Genomic DNA, 27306 nt, shown 5'->3' on the forward strand with positions numbered 1-27306 from the left:
GCCCAACATGGCTCAGGTCTGACTTCTAATAGCCACAGGTACATTTCTGCACCTTGTATGTATAGCCGGTCATGAGAGAATGACTAAATATAAATTCCAATTATGTTCTAGAAGGGTTGGAGGGCTGCAACATAGTATATATCTAGTCGAGTCGTGTTTAACCTTATAAAATCCAAAAATAAATTGCCAATTTTGGACTTACAAATTGGTGCAATTATATTTTTACTTTTTAGTTTTTTAATTTACGCCTACAAAAGTTTGCATCTGTACAATTTAAAGACTACTGACTCCAAATATGGTATGCATATATTACATTACATTTTTGGACAAGTTTTGGAAGTGTGGTGTTGAAACTGACATAAAGCTGGCAAAGCCTGATACTGATTACTAATATTTGTAAATAATTTGTGGTACCAGACTAACATCCTTACATGGGTTGTTTTGAATTCTTGGTGTCTTGCTCTGCACACTTTTTTGAATGCCAACATTTACGTTGTATACATTTTAAGCATATACGTGTGCACATTTTCTTGAATATGGTCATGGTGAAGAAAGACTGGCATCCACCATGGAAATGTGGAGTTCCCACCACTGGGCCAGGGCAGCCAACAGTGATGCTCGCTGCCCAATTAAGCTGGGCGCAACGGTGACTTTTATTGTTGCATCCTTTTACGTATAATCGTCATGACTTTATAGTGCATAAACAACGTTAAACGTTTGACGTTGCTGAAGGTCACATTGCAATATACGGTATTACTTTGAAAAATATAAAACAGATTTGGTACCCTTGCACTCCAAAGCGGTGCACAAGATAACACGTTTGTTTTAAAATTGAATGCGCTCTGTGCATTCCTAAAGCTTTATTTGAAAGGGTTAACCTGCACACAGTAAAGAGTGAAGATCAGAGGTCTGATACAGGTGTTGGGAATGTATTGAGACACAATGCACATACAGACCTACTCAGTGGCTTTTCCTTGTTGTCTATCTCTTAATGCCATCTGCAGTGCTGTTTAACCATCCATTACCTAAAGTACACGTTTTTTCTCACCAGGGCTTAATAGTGCACTCACATTTTTTTCCAATAAAGGCATTCAAGCATTACCTATGCATGCCTTAATGCTATACCAATGGCTGTCAAAAATAATACTTTGTAAGGTCCATAACTATCAAGCTACGATCAAAAAAATAAACGAGTTGAAATCACCCTCCATGTGAAGATTAGATTGCTTAGAAAAAAACCGGCGCAGTTCTGCGTGAGGGAATGCAAACATGTCACGTCGTACGATGCTGTGGGGCGGTGACTGCTTCTCGGCCTGCCCGTTCCATATTTAAACGCTGGTGCTGAGCAATGGGCACTGTGTGTCTATGGAGTGGAATGCCCATCACAAGGGATATTAAGCTGGTTCATCATTCACTCATGAATGTGTCCATCTCATACCTCGTTTTCTTTTCAACGCATGAATCTATTTTAAATGTGCTCGTTCCCCCCACTCATCCCCCCCCCCCCATTTTGTGCGTACAGTTGTGTTTGCTCGAAGTAACATTTGCATACAAGAATGTAATATCAATCGGGATTTCTAGCACTTTATGAATGCACCGCTGGATAGAGGCCTCCCCACGTTGTTCAGGTTATGTTGGTTATTTGATAATTTTGTGGAAGCACAGTTTCCAAAGAATAAGCACCACTTTTTGCAGTGTCTCCCAACGATCACCTTGTTTCATCATAGATTGGACAAAATACAGTGTTGGACATGGTTATATTCATTGTTTGGATATAAATGTGTGCATGTGTAACCAGTGCAATCGATACCAGTGTATTGAGGAGCAGGTGTATTTACGCAATATGAATATACGCAATTCTAGATTTGAAGCTTTCGTGACTGCAAGGATTCATATTCTTAGGTTTTTTCGGTAAAGTCACGTAGGTAAAACATCAAAATTAATGAAAATAAAATAAAATAAAAATCACGACGTTTCGGAGGCAACACAAGTCTCCGTCATCAGGTGGGACCGTCACAGCCGGATTAGCTGCATCAAGTGAGGCAATGATTCAAGATGTAATCCCTTAAAAGCAAGTTGAGGGGGAGGAGAGGGGGGGGCTCATCAGAATGTGGTAGCCAATGAATGTGACGGTCCCACCTGATGACGGAGACTTGTGTTGCCTCCGAAACGTCGTGATTTTTATTTTATTTTATTTTCATTAATTTTGATGTTTTACCTACGTGACTTTACCGAAAAAACCTAAGAATATAATATACGCAATATGAATTGAAAAACATTGCTATTGCAGTGTAATGTCGATTTGAATTGTTTTGTTCAGCAGTGGGAGGCCATCATGTCACAATTGTTTTGTCAAAACAAGTATTTGAAGTTCATACTCAAATGCATGTCTCTCTGTCATCCCCATCATCTGGCAGTGCTGTACCAATTTATATTGCTGGGTGGACAGAGGCGGGGAAATGTAAGGAATGTATACATTGTTTCATATGCCACCCCAGGAGACAGAATAGAATCAGCGACCTCTGAATTGGAAGGTCTAGTGCACTAGGTATTGCACCATGGCATCAGCCCACTAAAACAAAGTAAAACACCTTACATATTAATATTTTATCCGCCCATGTTTGTAGTTGTGCATGGCTGTCATTATTAAGCATCATCTGCTGTTCACACTGTCCACGGTGCTGTTTTTATTGTATACAATATTCAAGTGAACTACACTGAAGTGAACCCTATGCACAGAGTCCTTTATACTTGTTCACCTGCACGCATACTATTTCAATACCATGATCACCATGTATGTATGTATACTGAAATTATTTTACACCTTTCGAATGCATTTGCATGACTAGGCAAGGCTTACTATTGTGTTTATAAACGCCACTATGTTTTCTTACACAACATGAAACAGTGAATTGTATTTGTAAGCAATGATATCTGACATAAAGGTTGAGGTTAATTGGCTCATGACACCAGGGGACTTGTCACGATGCAATTGGTAGCCCAAGCACAAAGAGTGGCTCTTGTCTGCAACCAGTCAGACCGCTTGTAATATGAGAATTGAGCTGTCCAAATGGAAATTTTCATTTGGTTTCTCTTATTTGAAGAGTAGTGTCCCAGTACACAGAGGCACATTACAACGTGCATTACAGAAGTATAGGTTGTTTTTCAACACATTGTATTTTTGTGTCAGACATTGACAAGTTTGTATGTACATTACAGCACAACGTCGCATAATCGATTCATTGAAGGTTGAGGTATCGGCAGATACGTGAAAAGGTCAGGTATGTGAAAATCTACAGAATCTGACAGTTACATCACGTACATATAAAACACTTGATGGCAGTTAATTGATCAAGGTGGATATATGACGGTCGGATATGCAGTCTTTGTAGTATACTGAGTTTGTCCACACTGTGTTAACAGGTGTACATAAGGTGAAGATCATTTACACATGTCCCTATGTGAGTGTGCACATGGATGCAGGACAGGCTGTTGGAGAAAGTGCTGTTATCGAGCACCTGTGAAGGGCGGGATGGTGGATGAGGGGGTTGGTGTGGCCAAAATCATGCTTGGCCACCTTTGTATGCCCGGTGCTGATGTTTACACACAGAACCATGTGCAGTACTTAATTTAAGGCTGAGTCGACCTAGGGTAGGCCCAGGATGGGCTCTGATAATCACCACTGATTTTAGCCATGACCGGGAATCAAAACTCAAGTTTCCAGGTTCATCGCGCGGTGTGCCACTTCCTACATGGATACACACGGACAGACACTTTAATTTTTTTATTTGGAAAAAAACAATAAGTGCTGTACAGTAAGTAGTATATCAATCATCAGTGAACTGCAAGTACTATTGATTTCACATTTTATAGAAGCTTTGGGTTAAAGCTTCAAACGTGTAATATATTTTCAGGATATACATTCAGTATCACTCTTGCTTTTTATTTCCCTTTTTAATCAATGCATTACTTAACCTTTGCCTCTTGCCTATTTTTCTTCAAGCGAATATATAGCTGCTTGCATTGCAAAGGATTACACATTGAATGCGCAACCAATGCAAAGTCAGACAATGCATATTGCGTGACCATGCGTTTACACGGCTTTTAATATCAGCCATATTCAAAGACCTTTATTAGACATACTTAATATAATTAGTTGAATTTACATTAGTACGTTCAAGATCAAACACAAATCAAATTTACGCGATAAAAATTTAATAGAACATTTTAAAATTGCACTGAAGCTACGTAAATGATTTTAATCACACAATGTTACATGTGATGGGCATGTATTTGGTTTATCATTTTAGTATATTAAAGAAGGGGGTTGGCCGAATTAAAGATATTAGCCTTTGTGTGTTTTTCTGTGCAGATCTTAATTGGATTTGTTTTTCTCGCCTCTTCTTAACAAGTGCCATTGAGTACAAGGGTTGACTTTTGATCAATCTGTAACAGGAGCATTGCACAGGGCAGAGACATTCAGTGGAGTATCAAATTAACTCGGAGGAAAAAATAGCTTCGTTGAAAGATACTTTTTCGCTTCCACGCCGTCGCCCACGTTCCATTCATTGGCTACCACATTCTGATGAGCTCCCCCCCCCTCTCCTCCCCCCTCAACTCGCTTTTAAGGGATTACATCTAGAATCATTGCCTCACTTGATGCAGCTAATCTGGCTGTGACGGTCCCACCTGATGACGGAGACTTGTGTTGCCTCCGAAACGTCGTGATCTTTATTTTATTTTATTTTTATTAATTTTGATGTTTTACCGAAAAAACCTAAGAATAAGAATAAGATACTTTTTGGTTGTTTTGAGTCGGTCAATGCAATAGCTTCCTTTTTGTGGTTGAAGCTGATATTGAAAAAAATTAACCCGTAAAAACAAAGTTTTTCACTCTAAATCCTTTATATGCGTGGCGGCTAGAGTCCTCTCGTCCTCTGGCTTGAGATGGCTGCCACCTATGGGTCAGATGATTGTCTGCCAGCATTAAGCAACGAGTCTGTGTGGAAAATGTCAGCTCGATTGGGTCACGGGAAGTGGGTTAAAAAACGACCGAAAGATTTGCACGGTCGTAAGCAAGCAAGCACGCAAGCAAGCGAACTTAATATAAAGGATTTAAAAAAACGGTACATCTGTTCAAAGCTGCACAACATTATTAATGCTGACCGAAGTCATAAAACATTGGGAGCACCTGAAGAGTAATATCTAGTTTAAATTACCTCCCCTTGTTATGCAGTCTAGCCAAACATCGAAACACGTAATACAGTATTAGCATTTATTTTGACAACAACAAACATCACACAAAGGGAAGTCTGCAAGTTGAGGGCCGTCCATAAATGACGTCACGCGATTTTGGACGATTTTTGACCCCCCCCCCCCCATCGTCACAGGGCGTCACAAAAAGTCAGACCCCCCTCAAATATGATGTCACAAAGCTCTGCCCCCCCCCCCCAAATAAAACATGCTTCAAATCGCTTTAAACTATTGTCATTGTAGTGCGTATTTAATGTGCCGCTGCACTCTGATGTTGTAGGATAAAAATGTTTTATGAAAACGTCTATTTAATTAAATAGAACGTGTTGTCTATATGTATTTAAAGTTGCGCATTTTGATGTGACGTCACATTTCTCAAACCCCCCCCCCCCTCTCTTCACACATCGTCACAAATGTCTGACCCCCCCCCCCCCAGGTGCGTGACGTCATTTATGGACGGCCCCTTGGAACTATGTACACATGGCTATCTACCATGCAACCACATAACGTGAACCTTCCCTTCTTGCCCCCGCTCCCTCTACTCCTTTTCTTCGCCAACGTCGCCTGTGCTCAGGCGAAGATGGCGGTGTATAGAACGAGAAAAAAGATGCTGGAAGGTGACACTGACAGCTGTTCTGTGCTTCCAGTGTTCAGAGGCCTGCTTAAGGCGCGGCTCCGGCTGGAGCACGCATACCACACACATGTCGGTGATGTGCACGTCTTATTCGAACGCTGGGGAGCCGGAAAAGCCTTCTGTACCAGCGTGGACGGCACCCTCGTGTTCACCTTCTGAAGCGCTCGCTCGTCACCGTGGCGTGCGCGATGACCACCACCACCACCACGTGACTTTTTTTTCGTATTATGCATTTAGCGCCACAGCTCATCATTTTATAGCGTTTATTATCATTTGTTTGCTGGTGACTGTGTATTTCATATCGGAATCACTGTTGCTGTGGCGGCAATAAAAGTGGTTTAAACGTCAAAAAGTCTACTCCTTTTCTTAAGTTCTTCTTCCCTCACCTTCCCCTTCTTACACGCAAGTACATGTGTAGTGACATAGAATAAGTAATGTAGCAGCATAGCGCTGGATGCTGGCGGGGAAGGGGATCTGCGGCTTACAGCAGCCCTGACGTCAGCAGGCCAGGTGATACACCAGAGGGGATATCTGGGGGAAAGGTGACAGAAGGTGCACATGGGGGAAGCCCGGGAACCTGCTGGTAGGTTCTAGAGAGGGGGCATGGCCGAGGCGGAGTGAGGCCACGCTGAGCATAAAAGGGGGCCCTGAACGAAAGCTCGGGGCTGTCGTATGGAGTGGGATCTCCGTCGTGCTGTTGAAGATCGTCACCATCGTCGCTGTCTTCTCGTCGCCATCGTCGCTGTCGTCTTAACTCGATATTTTGCTGCTAGATGGTAGTTGGCTGACTCGTTTCAGCGCCGTCAGTGTTTGATGGATAGTGTTGTGTATAGGCTAGTAGCCCACGTAGAGTTATGTATAAGCGAGCGACAGAAGAGTGTGTACCAGCGTAGGGTGTGCATTGTGCCGAGGGTGCTCGGTTAAATAAAATAAGTGCCTCCAACTCTTAGCGTCTCCAAGTTAGTCACTACACATGTACCCCGCTCTTGCGGTCTCCACTCGGTGGGGCAACAACGAGCCCAACCCCCCCCCCCTCCTCTAAATTCAAAAGCACCGCATCCTGGACTTCTGTCCACGGAGATTCTGCAACCTAAACCACCCCACTCTATGTCACAGTTTGTGCTCTGCACCCGGCTCCTACAGAAATATAACAAAAACATAATAAAGTTTTTTTTATATATATATTTGCATATAAAAACATAACAAAAATATTGCGGGAACCCAATTGCAAGTAAGTAATTATTTGTTTAACCTTTTTTTTTTTACCATGTAAGGCCCACTGAGCTATATTGATATTTTTAAGAATCAACCTGGTCACAAATGATAGGTCAATGAATTGGCTTATCATTTCAGGGGTTGTTTTAATACTAACATCTGTGAAATAAAAAAAAACTTACTCATCCAACATTATTTTGGATAATAGAAATGACTGCCACAGGGTACAGTGTATTGTAACTAATATCCCTGAAGGTCATGAATAATAGGTTGACGATATCACTCGGTGGAGTGTATAGTATGATGATGTAGAATGCTGCATCTCATAATTGCAATGGCAATAACAACAACAACATTGCACTTACATAAAAGCGCCTTTCTGGAATAGGCCTCACAAAGCATTTAACAATCCAAGCACAATATAACGTTGCATATCCAATTCACAGGGGACTGGATTAAAAGCATATCTATAAAAAGATCGGATTTGTTAACATCGATTTAAAATGACAGGTATACCCTTTACAAATACTGCACTGGGTATGGATAATTCATATGTCACATATAACTCCAAAACAAGACAATTAAAGCATGCAAATAAACAAATGAAAACACTAATTAAATTGACTGAAAACATCTTAATATTTAGAGGGCAATTGAGCTTGTGTAATTATTCGCACTGTTTCACCACATGGCTGCCTTCCAGCTCATCAATGGTTCTTTATTCCTTTGAGTCATTCTCTCTCTTTAAAAGCGAGCGAATACGGTGTGCATTAAAAGTAATATATATATATATAAAACACATAATTGCTGAAACAATTAAATGTTATGAAAAGCCTTTTTGAGCAGATGTCTTCAGGCGTGATTTCAAAGATGTTACTGAATTGGCAGATTTCACTAAGGGTGGTAAGGAGTTCTAAAGAATCGAAGCATTGTATAAAAATCACTCATTTTGAGCTGAAGACACATTCAAATATTTGTATTTTGTGACTGGAGTATATGACTTGGAACATGAAGAGACATGAATTCAGTCCGGTAAGAGGGGGGGGGGGGGGGGGGAGATCACATAGTCCCTTATAACTTAACAGCCAGAACTTGAAATATAATAACAAAAAAACTAACTAGGAGCCAATGTAGTGGCTAGAGTTTGAAGATATTTTAAAAACTCTGAAAATATCCTTTTGTGCACATTGTATCCAGGACATTACCTTCAAAGATGCTTCAATATAGATAAACATACAGGTCATGTAAAAACATATCACGTAATTTTTTTTATCATCTTCAAAACAAAACCTTACAAAGAAATATAAAAATAAGATGGGATTAATTTTCACAAACGAATCCTGTTTCTCATTAGCCACTTGTGACCAGCCTGTCACACCCACCTTCATGCTTATTACAGTATTGATTACGGTGATGTACTTTATAAATCCACACCTGTCAAAAGCTTTAAATAGTCCTGAACCAGTTTTCACCTCTACCCTGTGTTTCATTTTAAATGTGAGATGCTCTGAACATAGCTGTAACCTCTATACCAACACTCCATTATCAATGCAGAGGGACATACATGAATCTAAGTTAATATTTAAAGCGTTTGCAAAAAATGCTTAATCTGGTTTACTTTTACCAGATTTAAAACTATGCATATGCACAATTTCTATGCTGTGATGGGAGTTAATACTTGTAATTGAAGAATGCACGATGCATCATGAAACTGGAACAATCTAGCTTATTTATAAATCCTTTATTAAATCCTTTATATTAAGTTCACTTGCTTGCGCGCTTACGACCATGCAAATCTTTCGGTCGTTTTTTTAACCCACTTACCGTGATCCAATCGAGCTGACATTTTGCACACAGACTCGTTGTGCGTGACAATTTATTTTCGTGAAACATTTTTTCCAAAATTTTACACTTTTTAGGTAATTTTTTTTTATATTTAATTACCAATTGCTTAATGGTGGCAGGCAATCATCTGACCCATAGGTGGCAGCTATCTCAAGCCAGAGGACGAGAGGACTCTAGCCGCCCGTTTCAAAGACCAATGTGGGCTGGGTTGTGGCCCATTGAACACGCATATAAAGGATTTATAGTGAAAAACTTTGTTTTTACGGGTTAATTTTTTTACAATTAATCACGATCCCCTTTCAGTCAATTTTCTGCAGTAAACTGGATCCATTGCTTGGACAATTTAAAAGTAATTATTGCATCTCTGACATCTCATATTTATCCTGTTTCCTTGATTCGTTTGAATATTTCCATTATTAAAATGTTGTACCTGAAGTTCACGTCTCAAGATTTATTTTTGACATTTGATATGTTCTGTGTTTGCAATTGTTGTACTGTATTTGCCTCATTCAAAGGGCTACTTGTAGTCTCAATGGGCTCTCAACTGGTTATAAATATGTCTACCTATTAAGTGTAGTTCTATATAGAAACATACAACATCTAATGCTGCATATTTAGTTTTTAATGTGCATTTCTTCTCATGGACTTTGTAATCGGGTGTTATAATGACGTACCATTTTATATTACTCATGATAATATCTAAAGTTACTTAACATTCTATAGAATAAATATAATGTTACGGTCTATAAATATGTCTTCGTTGGGGCGTTGCCAATGTGTAATGGTTGGCACTCTGGACGCGAGTGGAGGCCCTTCTGCTTGCGGAAAGGTGCCACGGTGGCAATATGTAAACTCCCTAACCTGGTATTCAAGATACCATGGATTCGATCCCGACCCTGATACCTGTGTAGTGGCTTCAACTGAATCGCAGATGCACTCTTTGGAGGCAACACATTTATTGATACCAACACAAAGGGGTAACTGCCCCTTTTCCAAATAACAACCTATAGTGGTGGACCACCAGGCTAACTACACTAAATATACTGGGAGTAGCTACAACGGACAGGACCCCAGCTTGAGTCCAGGTCCACGTGTTGGTGACTCTTCACGGACATCGAATGTAGATCTTCAGATGACAACATCATCGCTGGGGACCCAGCTTATATCCTCACTGGTCGTGGCTGGCTCCGCCCTTGGCCACGACCACCTTCTCGAATCCTCTAGCGAGATCTCGCTCCGACACGTGACCACCCCTAGCCCCTACTTGGGGCCCCTGTGAAAGACTTTGCCCGTCATGTGTCCTCCGGGGTCAACGAGAGTGCCATGGCCTTTAGTAACCCGATTCCATGGCTGACACTCTCACACCGCATCCTCGCGTGGTGCCACTCAGCACTTTGACTCAGCGCTCATCGAGCCCCTCTAGGGCCGGTACTACACCCACATATACAGGGTGTCCGCGATGTGAGTACATCGCACGCCGTGCCTCTCCAGGGCCGGCATTACACAGTGACGCCCGCGATGTCACTACACCTGTAAATTTGTATTTTGCACGTCCTACCCATGGTCGCGTGGATTTTTATCCAGGTCCTCCATTTAGAAGCATCATGCGTTAAGAGTATCTGGCTGCCATACATTTCCATATGATACGCCTCTTCGTTGTGCTATCATTTGTGACCAGGTTACTTCTAAAAAAGATCGAAATAGCTCAGTGCGCCTTACCTGGAAAAATAGTTTCGTTTAGAAATCTGAGCAACCATTTGCAGGGCTGCACCTTTACCTTGTACCTTATGTGATTTATGTATATACGGAAATGTTGTTATGCTGTCATTTTTTACTTCAACACAGTTTACCCGAAAAGTTGTGTTATGCAAATATATTTATATCCAAGGAAGCATGCATAATAAGCCTTCAAAATATACACAAGGATCATCAACTCTATATAATTGCCTTTGGCATGTGCTGTGGAAAGTTTATGACAAGTATCACCTGTGCAAAGCTTGTAGAAAATGCCTCGCATTCACGTGACTTCCCAATGAAAGCATGCCAAGTTCATGTATGACTCAAGGGAATGGGGACACACAAACACACATGGGAACACGTGTAATAAAAAAAAACTACAACTCGGATTAGTACTAGTTCTAAGTAATGTGAACTTGAATTAACGTATTTATGTTTGTAAATAACTATTTAAAAAACAGTCCCTTGCCCAGAATACTCAAACCAGCTGCAGCTGGTGCATGGCTGCTGTTGTGAAAGGCACTTTAGCTAAACGCTTCCTGTGAGTGAACCTGAGGGCAGGGAAGGGGTACTTATTTGAAAGGTAATTACAAGCTCTGAGCTTTCGGTCGCCCTGTCTGAGGAAATGTAAGGGGGGGGGAGGGTGCTGTTGGGACCCATAATCTGTGGCCGGAAAATTGCCGGTTGAGGCACGTATTGCATCAAAACCATTTTCTGTGCGACAAAACCGTCCAGAAGGAAATATTCCCTGTGTTGGGAATTTGTGTTGTGTGTATTTTACACACAATATATGCACATACATGCGTGGGAAATGTGGGGAATATTTGCAACTATTCTCCAAAATCCACTTTTGACATTTTATTTAACATGTTGCTGCACTCATTAGCCATCAAAGCTGTAGAAATAATGTATTTAGGGCAACAGAGAAAACATGCCAGGCTGCCTTTGTCTTCTCCACGATACACATGCAGCACGTTGTGTTTGTAAACGTAATTTTAAACTATATTAACCTAGAGGAGGCCTAGACAGATTAACACATGAAGTTGTACTGGTATTGTGCATAGCCAGGAAACAAATGCAGGTCACGATGGCAGTGTGCTTACTCTACGTATCCCCAACACATAGATAAAGACCCCTCATATAGCCCTGAAGACTGCTGGAGCAAGTGCTATTAGCAAGCACCTAATGAAGACCAGCATGGCACGAGCAGGCATGCTGTGGACATAACAATGCCTGGTCACCTTTGTCTCCCCAGTGGTGATGATTACACGCTGCATGAGGTTTTACTTTTATGCTGAGCCAACCTAGAGATGGCCCAAGACTGGTTTTCGATTTTCACCACTGATGTTAGCCGAGATCTGATTGAGTATCGAACTCCAGGGTTCGTAGCGCAGTGCGCTAACCACGACACCTCTTCGTACACAACACATGCACTGGGAAATCCAACGTGAAAATGGGGCACCAATGCTTTTTGTAAACAATCGTACTTTAAAAAAGCATGCATTTAAAAAAACAGCCATGGAATATCCTCGGCGATGGAAAATGTACCTCACGTGTATTTAAATGAGTCGTGCTTTATTGCGATAAATTTTTAAACTCGTGCTTTGCAATTGGGAGAGAGCCTGGGCAGTGGAAAGTGTTCGTGTCAGCAGGGCACTCGCTCTTCCAGGTTTCTCACCTCGGAATCCGTGTTTAATGTGGAATTGAATGGTGTGAGGTTGAGAATTGTGAGGAGAAAAAAGTGTGAAAATATAATAGGAAAGCGCAGTGGTGTCCTATGGCTTACCACGGTGAATTATGTGTGTGTGAAAGACTGTGCGTGTGTGCGTGTGCATGTGAGTGTCTGGAGAGATGCCGTTATCATTTGTTTCTACATTTGAATGCATATCAATTTCTGTGCCTGTTGTATATTTATGTTTTGTATTTATACTGTGTGTGTGTGATTGCATGTTAGCTTGTTTATGTTGCATTCCTAGAAAATTTCATATATTTAATGATATAAACTGTCCCCAAGGCTTACTTAAAAAATACACATATACATCCATAAAGACAATTACATAAACATATAATCATTATAATACATGGAGTTACGAAAGTGATTTAATGTGTTGCATTCTAAAGAATAACATTTTTCCCAGTGGCATGACCAAATGTTTCCATGATTAGTGGCTCTATCCCCTCTCTCTCTCTGCTTCTGTGGGTTTACTTAATATCCTACAGATTGGGGGTGGTTGTAACCTCTGTTTGAGGTTTGCACACACTTTAATTTCCCCCAGCGTACAAGATCTACTTATTACCTTAAAGGCAATTTACTCCGTCTCGCCTGGCTCCTTAGACACCCCCCACATTCTCCTTTGCTCTCCATTCAGTGGTTAGGTCCTGCGGGGCATTAAGTGTCTGGACTTGGAGACAATTGTTTTGGAACAAAGCGAGAAGCAACTCAAGGCATGATGGGGTAAGATGGCTAAGGGAACAATAATCTGCGGAGGAGGCCACAAAAAAAAGGGCCACAAAATTGATTTTTTTTGTTGTGCTTTGGTTTAAGAAAGAAGAAGAAAGGATATGGTTAATGTGTACACATTTACTTTAAATTTGTAAACTTTTTTACTTATAAATGAGCTTGGTGAAACCTTAACAAAAATTGTTATATTAGGTAATTAAATGTTATTTTAACAGTGCAGATGATTATAATTGTAAGAACTGTTTTGCTTCTCAAATTCATTACACTGTTGCTGATTATTTATGCATTAATTACTTCTACCATTAATAACTCTTCTTTATTACAAATTGCATGAGCTTTTTTCTTCTGTCCATTTAAATTGATGAAAAATATTAAATAGTCAGCTTAATAATTTTACCGAAATGCCAAAACTTCCTCATTTAGAGACATAAGCAGCAATGCACTGTAAATAATCCCTACTCTGGATACAAGAGGTCAAGAGTTCCATCTCTTGCTGCCGGCGATTTGCACAGATTCTTTCAACAATTGGGAACCAGCCGTCCCACTGACTGGCATTCAGTGCATTTGAAAGGAACGCATCGGGCTTGCCATCTGTCTGAGTGGTGAGCTATCAAACACTTGAATATGGAATTCAAATTAGTGTCCCCAACTGTGGCTTCTTTTTCAATTAAAACGGAAAGCAGCTCGAGCCATTAGCCATGTTTCCATTGCAAGTGCTTATCTGATTCATTCATCTGAATGAACAAAACAAGTGGAACGAGAGCAATAGGACGGGTGTAATTCACATAAATGTGACTGTTATGTGAATCTCTGAAATATTCAAGAACTTAACATATTTGGAAATATTGAAGTTCTACCTTCATGTAAATATATTTGCTTCTGTACGCGGTCAATTAATGGAAATATATTTATTTTCATAAAAGCAACATGCAACTTTTGAAAAAAATAATAATACAGCAATTCACATCGATATATCCATAGAAACATAGCCATTGCATCTAGTGTGACTAAATATATAGTTTTGATAGATACAAAACTACATGAAATCCTTCATGAAGGCAAAGAATAACCTAGCATGTTAATCTTGTAATGTATATGTGATAGTGATAGAATAATCATCATCATGTTATTGCTGTCCTTCCCCCGCACCTCCAATTATCAAGATTGGCTATGTACTGTGCGAAAGAAGTTCTACATACATCATCATAAAATAATAACTTACAGCCCTTTGTCAAGCGATTGCTGCTTGATAGCCTGCGAGTGCAGTGTGAGTCGTCAGAGTTTTGTGACCATACCTCAGCATGCCTCTCAGTCCAGGTTAGTACAGGGAGTCCCAGTACCAATTCAAATATTACCATTGATAGTAGCTATGGGCAGGAATTGAACTCAGGTTGTCGGGTGCAAAGCACAGTGCATTAAAACACCACAGCACTGCTTCATCCCAGTGTCATGCAGTACATTGTTTACACATTTTTTTTACGTTCAACTTTATTTGCATTAGTCAGTTCAGCAGTCTCATACGAAGCAGATCGTAGGGAGAGAAAAAATCCACGTATTTAATTATATATGTCTACACATTAAATAAAGAAGGTTATTGTGAACACATTTTTTTTAAACATTACACATATAAACAAAATAGGTTGTGTGTCATCATGTGTAGAAATAATGCCATTTATTGAAAAAACAAAGCGTATTAAGGATTAATCAAGGTGCGGCGATGTACTTTAGTGAGGGAGAAAAAAAAGTGCCTTTCTATTTGATGGACACTAATGAGGGCATTATTCCTCTTTATGTCCCAGCCATCAGCCTTTTACAATTATTACTTTGTGAACTTTAGCCATCAGGCACTCGGAGGGATTAGCCTGGTTTAACCTGTTTTGCTGGTAATGGGAACTGGAATTTTAGGAATGGGGAAACAGAATCGTAGTAAGATTGTAATATTCTAAGAATATATTAAACAAGTAAGTTGTCCACTTGGGTCATCTGTAATCAAAAACTGAATAAGAACTATTTTGCATAGTTGAGCAAGTGCCATTTGTTTGACTACGTCCAATGGCTAAACTTAACCATATTCTAAATTGTATTAATTTCCTTAATGAGATTTTTAAATACCAAAATGATGACTAGTGACATTACAAAAAAACCCGCTGTGCATATTAAAGTGGGGTGAACAGGGCACAGAGTGATTTAAAACTTCTTTTTTTTAAAGTGAAAAGCATATTTTTCCGTGGCTCAAAAAAACAACAATTAAGTAATCGCAAGATGCGGCACGGCATGCAAACAACATCTGTTGTTATTTTAAACAGTGGGCGTTAATCATTTCATAAATAAGGGTGCTGCGATGGTGCAATGTACTCCGAACCCGGTTCACTGAATTCGATTCCGAGGTGTGGCTAACATAAGTGGCGAGTGACATCCGAGCTGGTCATGGGCTCCCCCTTTCACCAACGGAACTGACCAATATGATGAAGGATGGTCAAACGTCACCCCCGCCAAACGAACACAGAAATGGAGAGGCTTTCATAAAGTAAAGGATCGACAGAGAGCTGTAAATTAAGTTACACAAACAATCCTCATGCAAACACCAATCAAATAAACAACTACTTTAATGTGTGCATCAATGTAGCATCACAAAATATTGTAAAATATCACAGTAGGCTTTTTTCTCCATGCAGAATATGTTATGCATGTCCAGTCAGCTATTAAATCCCAGCATTCCTGCCTGCTTATGTGTGGGTATCACGTAGTTTACATGTAGCCTCATTATATAAGCTCACAAGAACAGGCACATAAAGTCGGGCTCAACCAACAGAAATGTACCGAATAACATTGGTTCGCTTTCCCTCCGCCGTTGTCAAAGGGAATGCTTTTCCCCAGGCCTAGACTGTACCCAATGTATTAATACATACTAAGTGCGCATTTGAATGCTCTATTTGACTAGATCAAAATTACGTGTCAGAAATGAAATACGTGGCTTAGATATTGACCACAAAGTTACATCACCGTGCACCCTTACAATTAGTTTAATGTTTAGGAATCGGTTCGATATTTACTCGTCAAACTATCGCATGTACTCACAACAGAATTGCAAGTTTGGGACACCTCCCTGAGCTTGGGACTCTGGTAGAGGTGTTCCCCCAGCGCTTTGCATGCAAAGACAAAGATCCCCTGTGTAGCCTGAAGACGGTTGGGGCAAGTGCTGTTTGCGAGCACCTATGAAGGCTGGTGCGGCACACGAGGGGGTGGGTGGCCAACACCGCTCCCGACCGCCTTTGTCTCCCCAAGGGTGATATTTACGCATCACACCAAGTATTAATTTGAGGCTGAGTCGACCTAGGAGGGGCCCATGACCGGTTGAGATAATCGTCACTGGTGTTGGCCATGAGTGGGAATCAAACTGGCGTCGTCGGGTTCGTAGCGCACCACACTAACTACCATTCCCCATGCACAACTATGCATACCACGCATCCACAAGATGTACATATACGTACGTGAACATCCCCATACGTTCACAGTTGCATGTTTGCACAGACATCCACATAATCACCCACACGCACATTCAGATGCCAACATACACTACATAATTGCCTATATATAGCTATCTAACTAATGGTCAAGATGAAATATTATTGTAGGACTCGGTCCATTGCTGCAGGGAGACATGTCTGCTTTGAAATGGCAGCTTACAGCAAGGGCCGGAGAAGCAATCATTAATTGGACCATGCTGGCACCTCACTTTCTCTAACGGGGTTTGCGTATACTGTACAACCCCTGCATGGCAGAAACATGCAGTGTCCGAAACCCAAAAAAATATTTATGTTTAATGCTTTTCTGCAACCCATTTAAAAACAATAAAATAGACCTATTCTTAGTCCTTTCCAAATAAAAAAATTGCTTTTGTGTCCCATTATCAAAAATAAATTAGCACAAAAGCACACTCCAAGATAATCAAATCTGTACATTATGAAAAAACCCCACCATAACAAGAAAAATTGTGTGATGGAAAGTCATAATTTTCCAACCACACATTAGTCGAAAAATAAATGACCGCATTTCCAGAAAAAGTGCGTTGTTGTGCTCTTATCCTAAGTTGTAATGAAGATCAAATTGAGCAAATATGACTGACTGATAGGTAACAGTGGTACAGATATTCAGCAGTGATACATCTGCAGACCGGTGTCATCCTTATTAGAGCTCATCAGTAATACAGTAAAGTCACCAATGCTCACTGCTGCAAAGTATGCCTAATTATGAAGTCAAAACCCCTTGTCAGCCTTCACCGTTCCCTGCTCTTGTCATCTGGTATTCGCTTCCTCTGGCTATCCACACTGCCAGTTCCCTCCCTCGAAATAGGTCCTGATTCAATACCATCCTCTTCTCTTTTGCTAATGACCGACTGTGCTTCCTCTTTGAAGTGCCCTCATTTTCACATTTACCATTCTGCCATCTCCTTTTCTTCTTTGTCCTGTAGCACGTCTACCCCTGACTCCTCTCTGAAAAAGACAAAGAAAACAGTTTCATAAAACCCTCTTAAAATGTTCTCGATGTGCCTGTCCCATATTTGTACAGCGTCTTGAGACGCGGTCACATTTTGACGTGTTATAAATCAAAATACTGTGCTGGGATGGCCAAAACACGGGTCATGAAACCCATTGGGCTATTAATGTCATCAAGTTGGCAGGTTGACAGAAAGGCAGCAGTGATGTGACAGGTGCACACTATGTAACATGACCCTGGGAATGCAAACAAAAAGTCATGCTATTGCGGGGCACATACAACATCATTTCTGCATTGCAATGAATGTTATCGTGACTATGATGTCCTATGGGGCAGCAACAACAATAATGTGGTTGATACAGGTCATGTAGATTATGAAAACAATGTTCACATTATGCGGAAGGGCATTTGTGTTAATATAAAGTGTTTCTGATTACGTTTAAATGATCTACTGATCCAAAGCAACATTGACATTTTCTCCCCACTGTTTTCTTAAACTTTCTTAATATCGTTTGTCCGTTCGTGAAATGTTGCAATGGCATTGATAATAAAACTAACAGAGAACAATATTCAGGTGTCCAAATTGTTCAGTGGTTGCTGTGCATACCACTGAGTCATGTATAAATAAAAAATATGTAAACATCACATCAGTTGATTCGTAATTTTGTGGAGACTTCATTACAGTACCTCATCTGATGTAAATCTATAATTTATACACCTGAAAATAAAAACTACTATACTTTACAAACAATAAAGCATACTTATATTAGCAGATCTCACACAAATCAAATATTTCCGCCAAACAGTCCGCATCTGGTCTAATAAAGGAAATCGATGTGTTGTATTCTCAATGTCATACGATGTGATCATTCAGTATATTTTTTGTTATTTTTCAAAAGATTTAATGAACCAAGTATATTCTAATTGAATCACTTGCTTTGTCTGCCAGTGTAGATGTATTAACAGAAAGCCAAGCAGCTTTTAACATGTTTGTTCAGGTTCCATTTGGCCCACACTCCAATCACATTTGCCGAGACTGTTAGTACAGCCGTTGAGATTGTCCATCCATCAATGGCACCCCAGCACAAACCACATGAGTATTTCACTTAAAATACTTGAAGGATCAACGAGGCTTAAGGGAAAGGGATTGCCTTTAGCCTAAGTGCATTCTTTTGTTTTGCTTTGGTATGTAAGCAGCTCGCTGAAATTGTCTGGTAATACAAGGGAATACATGCATTATTTAAAGTGTTTTGTCTTATTATGTGTTGACCTTTTGAAGGTTGCGGGTCCTCATGAGAGTCTGAACATTCTGCTCCAAGACAACACTTCTAAGGCAGGTATGGCTCTACAAAGGGGTGTGGGAGTGTGGTGCGGAGAGCCAGAGGAAAATGGGAGCACTTTCAATCTGCCATGGAATGCTTTTTCAATTGTTTTTTTTCTAGCCGTTCGCATGTTTTTTTGCATATTTATCTGGTGAAAAGACAACAGCAATTAACTGAAACATTCCTTCAAATGCTTAACAATTTCTATATTCATATTTTATCAACCATTAATGATTGTATGTGGATTGACATTTCTGAGCAATACATATAGAATAAAACCTAAAACTCATTCTACACAACGTTATAGACCATTGTTGTGATGAGGACAGACTTCTGCTTTCAGGCTCTATACCATGGACCTTTAAAAACTCCACAGGTCCTCTGGCCCAAGACCCATTACAGTAGCAGCACCCATCCTGGACTTCACACTCACCGCCTTAAGCTAGTCTTAAAGTATCACTTAGACAACAGCATTAGAGTACATTTCAGATAGATGGCCAACTGAGCAAAGACATTGCAGTGTGACAGGAGTTAAAATTAGCCCTCCTGTGTATTCTTGTTTGAGTAAATATGAAAGGATAAATAGCACAGTGTATGCGTGTATGAGTGATGGTCATAAAGTCTTGAATATGTGAACGTTTTTAAATATATATAGTCATGTGTATTAATTAAGATCTACTTTAAGGACCCCGAATTATATCCTATCAAATTATATGTTTTGATATATAGCATCCGGCTTAAATTCAGCATATCATATCACACAACTTGACACATTGATAGAACTTGTTATTGTATGTTTTTTCACATCACTATTAAGGGCCCGATTCATGTAGAGTTTGTTTACATTCTTTCGTGAAATTCTTGCATTGGCTTGAAATTCCACAAAAGCAATTGCGCCTAATTCATGATAGTTTTTTGGCCACGTTTGCAAGGCAGATTAGGTATAGCCCCATTTCGTGCAGCCAATCAACAGCTGATGCCAAGGAGCGAGCAGAGCTGTGTGTGCCGACGGCAGCATACTTGGTCCACCAATGGACCATGGCGACCAATCAGGCTCCGTCCATCTCATGAATGAACACACAAGCACACACTACATGTGTGTGTTCACAATACATGTGTGTGTGTGCTTGAGAGAACGTTGCTATACTCTCCACCGAAATGTGGAAATTCAATACGAAGCCAAAGGCTAATTAGTACTGCTTAATTAACATAAGGATACATATAATAATCTTCAGCAGCACATTCCTCATCCTCGTCACTATCTTCAACATAATTTTCATTGTCATAATCATCCTTGATCTCTACCTTCAACGTCATCATCCATTCATCTCGGGCATGCTTGTATCCATTCTAGCACTTTCTGCCCCACCATTTAGAGCAACACAAACGTGTAGAGAGAAAAACAATTGCTGTAAATGTTGTGGACATTTCACGAATATTTTGCATGATGAAGATGAAGCATGTACGTGATTTAAAGACGAAGGGATCTCCGTGCCAGCTCAACGCTCATCGATGCAAAAGTCAGGCCCCCAAACTTAATTGGGACAATTACACATGATGGTGAAAAGCTTCCACGAAGTATTTCACCATTGTCGGGCTTTTGCCTTAACACTGCTGTCACAACGCTCACTTCAGGCTATTCTCCAACTGCAGGTTGTGGTGGAATGGGTGTGTTTGTTTGTGCTAAATCGGCTGCATATTAATTGTGAAATGTGGAATGGGTCTGGCCTCACGTGAAAATGACCACCATTCCACCAAAAGTGGCAGAATAATGCTCAAAATAATTACATAAATTAAGTCCTTGAATTAGGTAGATGCAATGCCTCAAATCATTTTACATTCACAGTGCGCAAACAATTAATCCGTTTATTGTAGACAGTCGACTGAGAGGTGATAGTTATTGAATGTAATATATATCTATTCGATTTGTATTGGTGTGTGAAGCATCATGGATGAAGGAACATTCTCCAATACTATCAACTTAGAATTTTATTGAGAGATTGTAATCCAATAGGGACAATAATGTTATCAAGGAAACAGCTGTTCTCGTCAACCAAAGTTACACATTTACATTCATTAAAAACATACATTCCACAAACATGATCAGTAGTTTTACAAACATTGTCAGTAATTAGATTTTCAACAACAACAAAAATTGCATGTGTTTTGAATTGACCTAATAAAATCCACCAAAGATGAGCATCGGGGAGTGACATCTACCCTTCACGTTGCACTTTGTTTTTGCGTTGTTTGCTATTTTAAAAGGGCCATTAAAAGCATTGTCAATGTCAAGTCACAAGTTTAGTCCTTTGTGCCCAATTGAATCGCACACATTTCCAAGCTTCCTGTAATTGGTCACACAATTGAGTGACTGTGGTTCTTAGACGTTCAGCCAAACAGAAATAATAAGTTGTGACGTCTGTACAATTAAGGGGGAAAGGACACGGAGGTTATATAAGAAGGTGGCTGTATTGGAAGTAATCATAGTTGACAAGCTGTGTGGATTTGTAATAAAGTGGCCCCTTTTGACGTGGAAAGAGAAAGTGAAGAAATGCCATGAGATAATGAGGGGAAGCCACCAGATGCAGCCTTTGCTTGAGAGAGCGAGCCGCCGATGGCCCTGGTACTGCTACGATAATTAACATAATTAGGGAAGAAATTCACTTGGACACACATTTCCTGCCACTACCCATACTCTCAGGGAACGTGAAACTTTTGACATGGACAGGGCCCCCACGTCGCAGTGTGTAAATGCCATGAACGCGAGATGAGAGAATGGGCATGTGGTAAATGCAATACAAATAGTTCCGTGTGGGGAATTTTCAAGTTTGATTTATTCATGTTGTGATTATATGTTCTGTTGTTGATGAATGTAACTTTCAGTTCGTGTATATTTTTTTACTTAATTTAAACCATCACTAATTATGTTTTGGAAAGGTAAGTTATAGTTTACTCGTATTGTCTCGGTGCATGTTCTCAAAATATTTTCATAATGAGTGTGCAAAGAGGGGTCAGGTGTCGCCCTATAGATATTGACCCCGATATGTTAAATTATTGGCTATCAGACTGCGTACTTAACATGCTCCCAATGGTACAGTTTTATATTAATGCCATATGCATGCAAATATAAGCTAATGTGCACGACACATCTTGTTGGCGTATAGAAAGGTGAATCTGGTGTCGAAGGGTACACAGGGCTAGGAGATTGTGAACGTTTAGACTAAAATGTTCCAATATCATATCCATAAGCTGCAGTGCAGTCATGTGTATTTACTACCACGCTAATGTTCAAACATCACTCAAGGTAGTAATTTATCTCTCTCTCACACACACACACTAAAACACAGATCCTCTGTTTAGCCTTAAACGCGAGCAGAAAGTGTTGTTAGTGAGTGTCTGTTATTTGCTCACCACCATGCCATCACAGCACATGCATGCACATAACCTCGGACTCACACAAAGATTGGATAAAAAGTTTTTTGAAAAATTATATAAAACATATTCACTAATTTACACGTATTTCTGTTCATATTCAATCATTCACCGACAATATCAGTGTAATGTCAAATGTATACCATATACAGTACGCATGTAAAACAATCTTGGGTTGTCTTGCATTTTAACTCCCAATTGAAAAAAAAAATCAATTTATACTATCACACTCACTACCGCTGTACATGTAAATATTGTATTGGTTATTGATACCACTTGGGTTTTCAATTAATATCCTGTACTGTAGATAACAATGATTGTGGTACTTCATAAGTTAGACGTTATAATGCCATAGCTGCCACTGATAGGTTAGAATGAAGATGTTAAAATGGCTTACAGCCTTAACATAGTTTTAAGATAATTCGAGTGCGAGCAGTATGATTAATGTGAATTGTATGCACATATATTAATCATCCAATTTATCATATCGGTCATACCTGCTGTCCACACTGTGCAGTGCCTACATGAGCCACACATTTATTTATTCAAGTGCAGAGATCAGTTCTCTTTTCTTCTTTATCTAAAACTGTGGACGTGTAAAAACATTTTGGCACTTTTATGCAATGCAACTATTGTACTCGATACATAACCCTTAAGCAGCAATGAAACAAATGCGATCATACTAGGGGTACTCCTGTTATTACATGTACCGCAGCTGAACCTTGCATCATGTCCACTTGCTTAAATACATTCTTGCATGCAGTGCAGAGCTGGTGCGCTGAATGTATAATATTGCAGTGGAGGTCCCCATTGGACACTTAATCACTGTCACTGTGGTATATTGTATGGCTGATTGCAGCATTTTGCCTGTTTTATATTGTGTGAGTTCACCTGTAATCTGACATATTTCGCTGTCCTCTGCAGAAAGTGGAGTAAATATGTATACAATGCTTGGAGCCTATTAAATGATCGTTATCTTACATTTTGAACGCAAAAAAGTGCGTTAACGTCTTATTTTAAATGCTTTTTATATTGAAAAATTGTCAGCAATGCAGTCTTTGTAAGCCATACATACGTGGAGTAATTGAAATATGTGTTTAACTAATGAACTCAACACCAGTATTGTAACATTGAGAATATTGCTAACTTGAGGATTATATTGTTTAAATGTTAGATGAAATAATATAAAAATACAAATATCTTAGCATAACACATTGTTTATACCTTCCTGTTTGCAAACTAATTAGATATATGTTGTCCATTGTCAGTAGAGCAGTCACTGCAAATCACAAATGAATGAAACCAGCATTCCGGCATTCCTTGAATAAATCAAGTGACATCGTTTGGGAAAGCTACAGCCTTGCTGCATTGGATAATGGACATAGAATGTATACCATATATTTTGCAGTTTTCACTTGAACACAATTAACCGAACCTGACTTTCAGTTAATTTGCCAGGCACAGAGTAGATCAACCCTCCCAAAACTGGCCACAGATATTTCCATCAGCACCCAGTAATATTGAATCAATCCTTGGTGCTAGGTTCCATTGTACAGACTGCATATAGTGTCTATTTTTTCCCTTAGCAATGCCCTTTGGCTGTGCATTGAGCCACAACATTATGTATTGCCCTTATTTTGTGGCTTTTTAGCATAATGCTCAGCAGCAGTGGTGCAGTATATATGTCTACTAGGTAAGCTTGATAAATTTGCATCATTACTCACACACACCAATAATCACTCATACTCGCTCCTACAGTTCCCAAATATCATACGCATCTTAATTTTATGACATCACAGGAGAAAAAAACAAGAATTTACTTGGAGAAATGTCATATATTTTAACTCATTGCTGCATAATGGACATTTGAACAAAATAATAACAATAATGAAGTTTTGAAGTTATAGTCATATGAAAAAGTGTGTTGGTTGGTTTTGCTGCTTTAGTTTATTTAATGTACAGTGTATTTTTTTTCATCTTTGTTTCATTTTCAGCCTTGACATTTGCACTTGACATTGAAATTAATGTGAATCAACTGGCACATTTTTTTTTCAAAGAGAAGGCATGTGGCATATAATTATCAATTTTGAGTATCCTCACAGTGAATACTGATCCTCATGCAAATGTGGTGGACTCTTCAAAGGTTAGCACGATCTAGGGGTAGACTAACACTTTGGTTCAGATTTGTGTTTAGTTTTGTAATATTGTCTCACCATAGGCTATTCCCACTAAGCCTGGCAACACCGACCACCCATACACCAAGGGTGGCCAACAGCGAGGCTTACGAGCCACTTGCGGCTCAATTGATACGTAACTGATTTGTAGCTTTTCATCGTAACTTTTATTTAAAATGGGATAAATCTGTGGAAGCAGGGTCCGGCCAAGGGCAGTAACTTCTGGCAGCACAGATAGACGTGCATCCTCCCGGGGTTCTCCAACAGCATTCTGAATTCAAATCTCCACAGAAAACCAGTGCAGGCAAATGAGCCATAATCATAACTCCACGTGACCCGCTCAGCGCATGCTCTCTCAGTTTTTTTTCTCAATCTACTGCACTGCACAGATGCATATATGCACACTCGATGAGAGTGCATAGTATAGGTTTAATGGGGTAAATGTGTCGTTAAAGCACTATGAGGGTGTTTCCTGTGTTGTGGTTTGTGATTCTTGGTCATATGAAGGGTTTTGTGTATGGCTCATTGGGTCAGGAAATTTAGCCACCCCTAAAGCATCACTATTTCTTTCTTCCCAGAATCCCTCGTCCTACCTTTATTTTCCCTCCTTTCTATTTTATTATATTCTTTCCTCTCTTTTTCTTACCTCTATTTAGTCCTTGTCTCTGCCTTCCAAAATCACAGCTGCAGAACACTGATTCTTTATATGCGAGCATCAGTCAGTTACTAACTGTGACCTCCAGTTCTGGGTCGCCGCGGTGGCAAGATGTTAACTCCCTTGCCTGATATACATGAGGTTGTGGGTTCTATCCTGATCCTGATGCCTATATATTTGCAGTTTGCATGTTCTCCCCGTGGATTTTTATCTGGGTTCTCCGGTTTACCCTCCACATTTAGAAACATGTGTTTAGAGTAATTGGCTGCTATACATTTCCAAGATGATAAGACACTTTTTTTTGCATAGACTTGTGGCCAGGTCGCTTCTGAAAGAAAGCAATATAGCTCAGTGGGCCCTACCTGGTAAGATAGAAAATAGTTACTTCTGCATGTGCCTGTGTTGAAGGTGTAAATAAAATAATTGTAAGACACTCCCGTTTTATGTTAACCTAAATATTTCCCAAAGAATGTCAGTCAGATGAAATATTAAGATCTTTGTTTTCCTCTCAGTGACAGCCTGGTATTTGTTCTTGTTCCCTATAGGTTCACTGAAGTTGCAACTTTCTGAACAAGCCCTAACCTGGGGGGGGGGGGGTCTTATTGAACAGATACATATTGCTTAAATGGAGCAACCATTAAGTGATTTGCGCACGCTACGGAAAATTTGTCGTGCTAAAAGTGAAGTCCCTGATCGTTGCTGTGGATTGCATCATCTCTCGCGCTGCACCAGCCAATTCGGCTGCAATGGGGATGTTGACGCCAAATGCGATTGGATGCTCTATTTGCGACAGCAAGCTGCTCTTCTCGGGGAGAAGAGTGAACTTTGCATCTGATGAAATGGACCCCCATGTGGGTGTCCACTTCAGTGAAATTAGCCCAGCAGCAGGAGCAGCAGCAGCGAGGATGACGGCGGACATATGTCTGCTCGCTATCACTCTTTATGCGTTCTGGCAGAGATATATACGCGGCCCCCTTGTGTAAATTCCGCGGGGAGTCGACACGTGGGAGAAACTGTGGACTACGCAATTTGTTGAATTGCAATTCGTAGAATTTCTTAGGCCGTTTGGTACTCGGGCCACTGCTTTAGATAGCAATTGCGACTGGTGTTTGTTTGGTCAAGAATTCCTCAATAAAATTCGTGGCAAAGGTGGCTACTGGCTAACACACCAGACTACATCACGAATCTCCTGGGTAATATGTCTGGTGATGTGTCCCATGCCTATTATTATTATTAGCACACCTTCATTATCAATGGAGGCTCAAAATGTGGTTACTGCTTTGTGCCCCAACAACACGAATCCTCTACAACATGAGTGCATCACTACGTTATTCTAAGCGGTGGAGACTGAAGAAAAGACTTTGCCAATAACAACGAGCTGATTGTGAAACGATTTAGACTAGCGCTAATCCGTGCACAAGTGACCCTTTGTTTTGTGATGTTAGCTGCAGAGTTATGTAAACCAGCGCTATCTTTAAGCAGGTACACTGAAATTCTGTTTTGTTTCGTAGAGGATGTTTGCATTTTGTCGCGTGTTCTTCTTTCTTCTCCTACAGTCTGTCTGGCCTTGTTTGTATAGCAAATGCATTCATACCCTAATACCACCCATGTGTTGAGTTTACCGAATGGGATGCCAAGTGGTGTTGAACACATGCTTTTGCATACTCGTGTCTTTCCCTTAGGACCTAAAACTGACTGCGCGCTTAAGAAAACCCACTGCTACCAAGATATAACCGTCGGCAACAATTACTCTACTGAAAAATATAAAACGTAATTGCATTTTCGAGTTAGTGCTTCAGAGGCAACTTTAAATTACATTGGTTAATAGGATTTTTCTCCATTGAATTGAAGGGTGAGGGGCTATGTCTGTTTGATGCTAATTGAGTGTGATGGATTGTTTTATCAGTGTAATATGTATTCTATAAAGTGCACTTTGAAAGGCCACGAAAAATAGAAATGCTTTTAAAGTGTTTAATGGCACATGTAAATAACATTGGTAATTAAATGCATGAAATGCGAAATTACGATACTAAAATATTGTATTGCAAATTTAATTTGGTAAATTATAATTCAGAACACAA

At 40.0% G+C, this 27306-nt stretch overlaps 1 long non-coding RNA gene across 1 annotated transcript in view; it reads left to right on the plus strand.

Annotated features, from left to right (window-relative positions):
* The window catches only part of LOC133350471 (uncharacterized), a 132411-nt gene extending 105379 nt beyond the window's left edge, over positions 1-27032 (plus strand). Inside the window, exons 2-3 of the long non-coding RNA XR_009756079.1 lie at positions 18922-18979; positions 26908-27032. This is a non-coding gene — a long non-coding RNA (uncharacterized LOC133350471). The remainder of the gene's footprint in view (positions 1-18921; positions 18980-26907) is intronic.
* The last annotated feature ends 274 nt before the right edge of the window (positions 27033-27306 follow it).

Source organism: Lethenteron reissneri, chromosome 34, assembly GCF_015708825.2.
Source record: "Lethenteron reissneri isolate LAM-NWPU_2019-01 chromosome 34, ASM1570882v1, whole genome shotgun sequence".
Classification (NCBI taxonomy): domain Eukaryota; kingdom Metazoa; phylum Chordata; class Hyperoartia; order Petromyzontiformes; family Petromyzontidae; genus Lethenteron; species Lethenteron reissneri.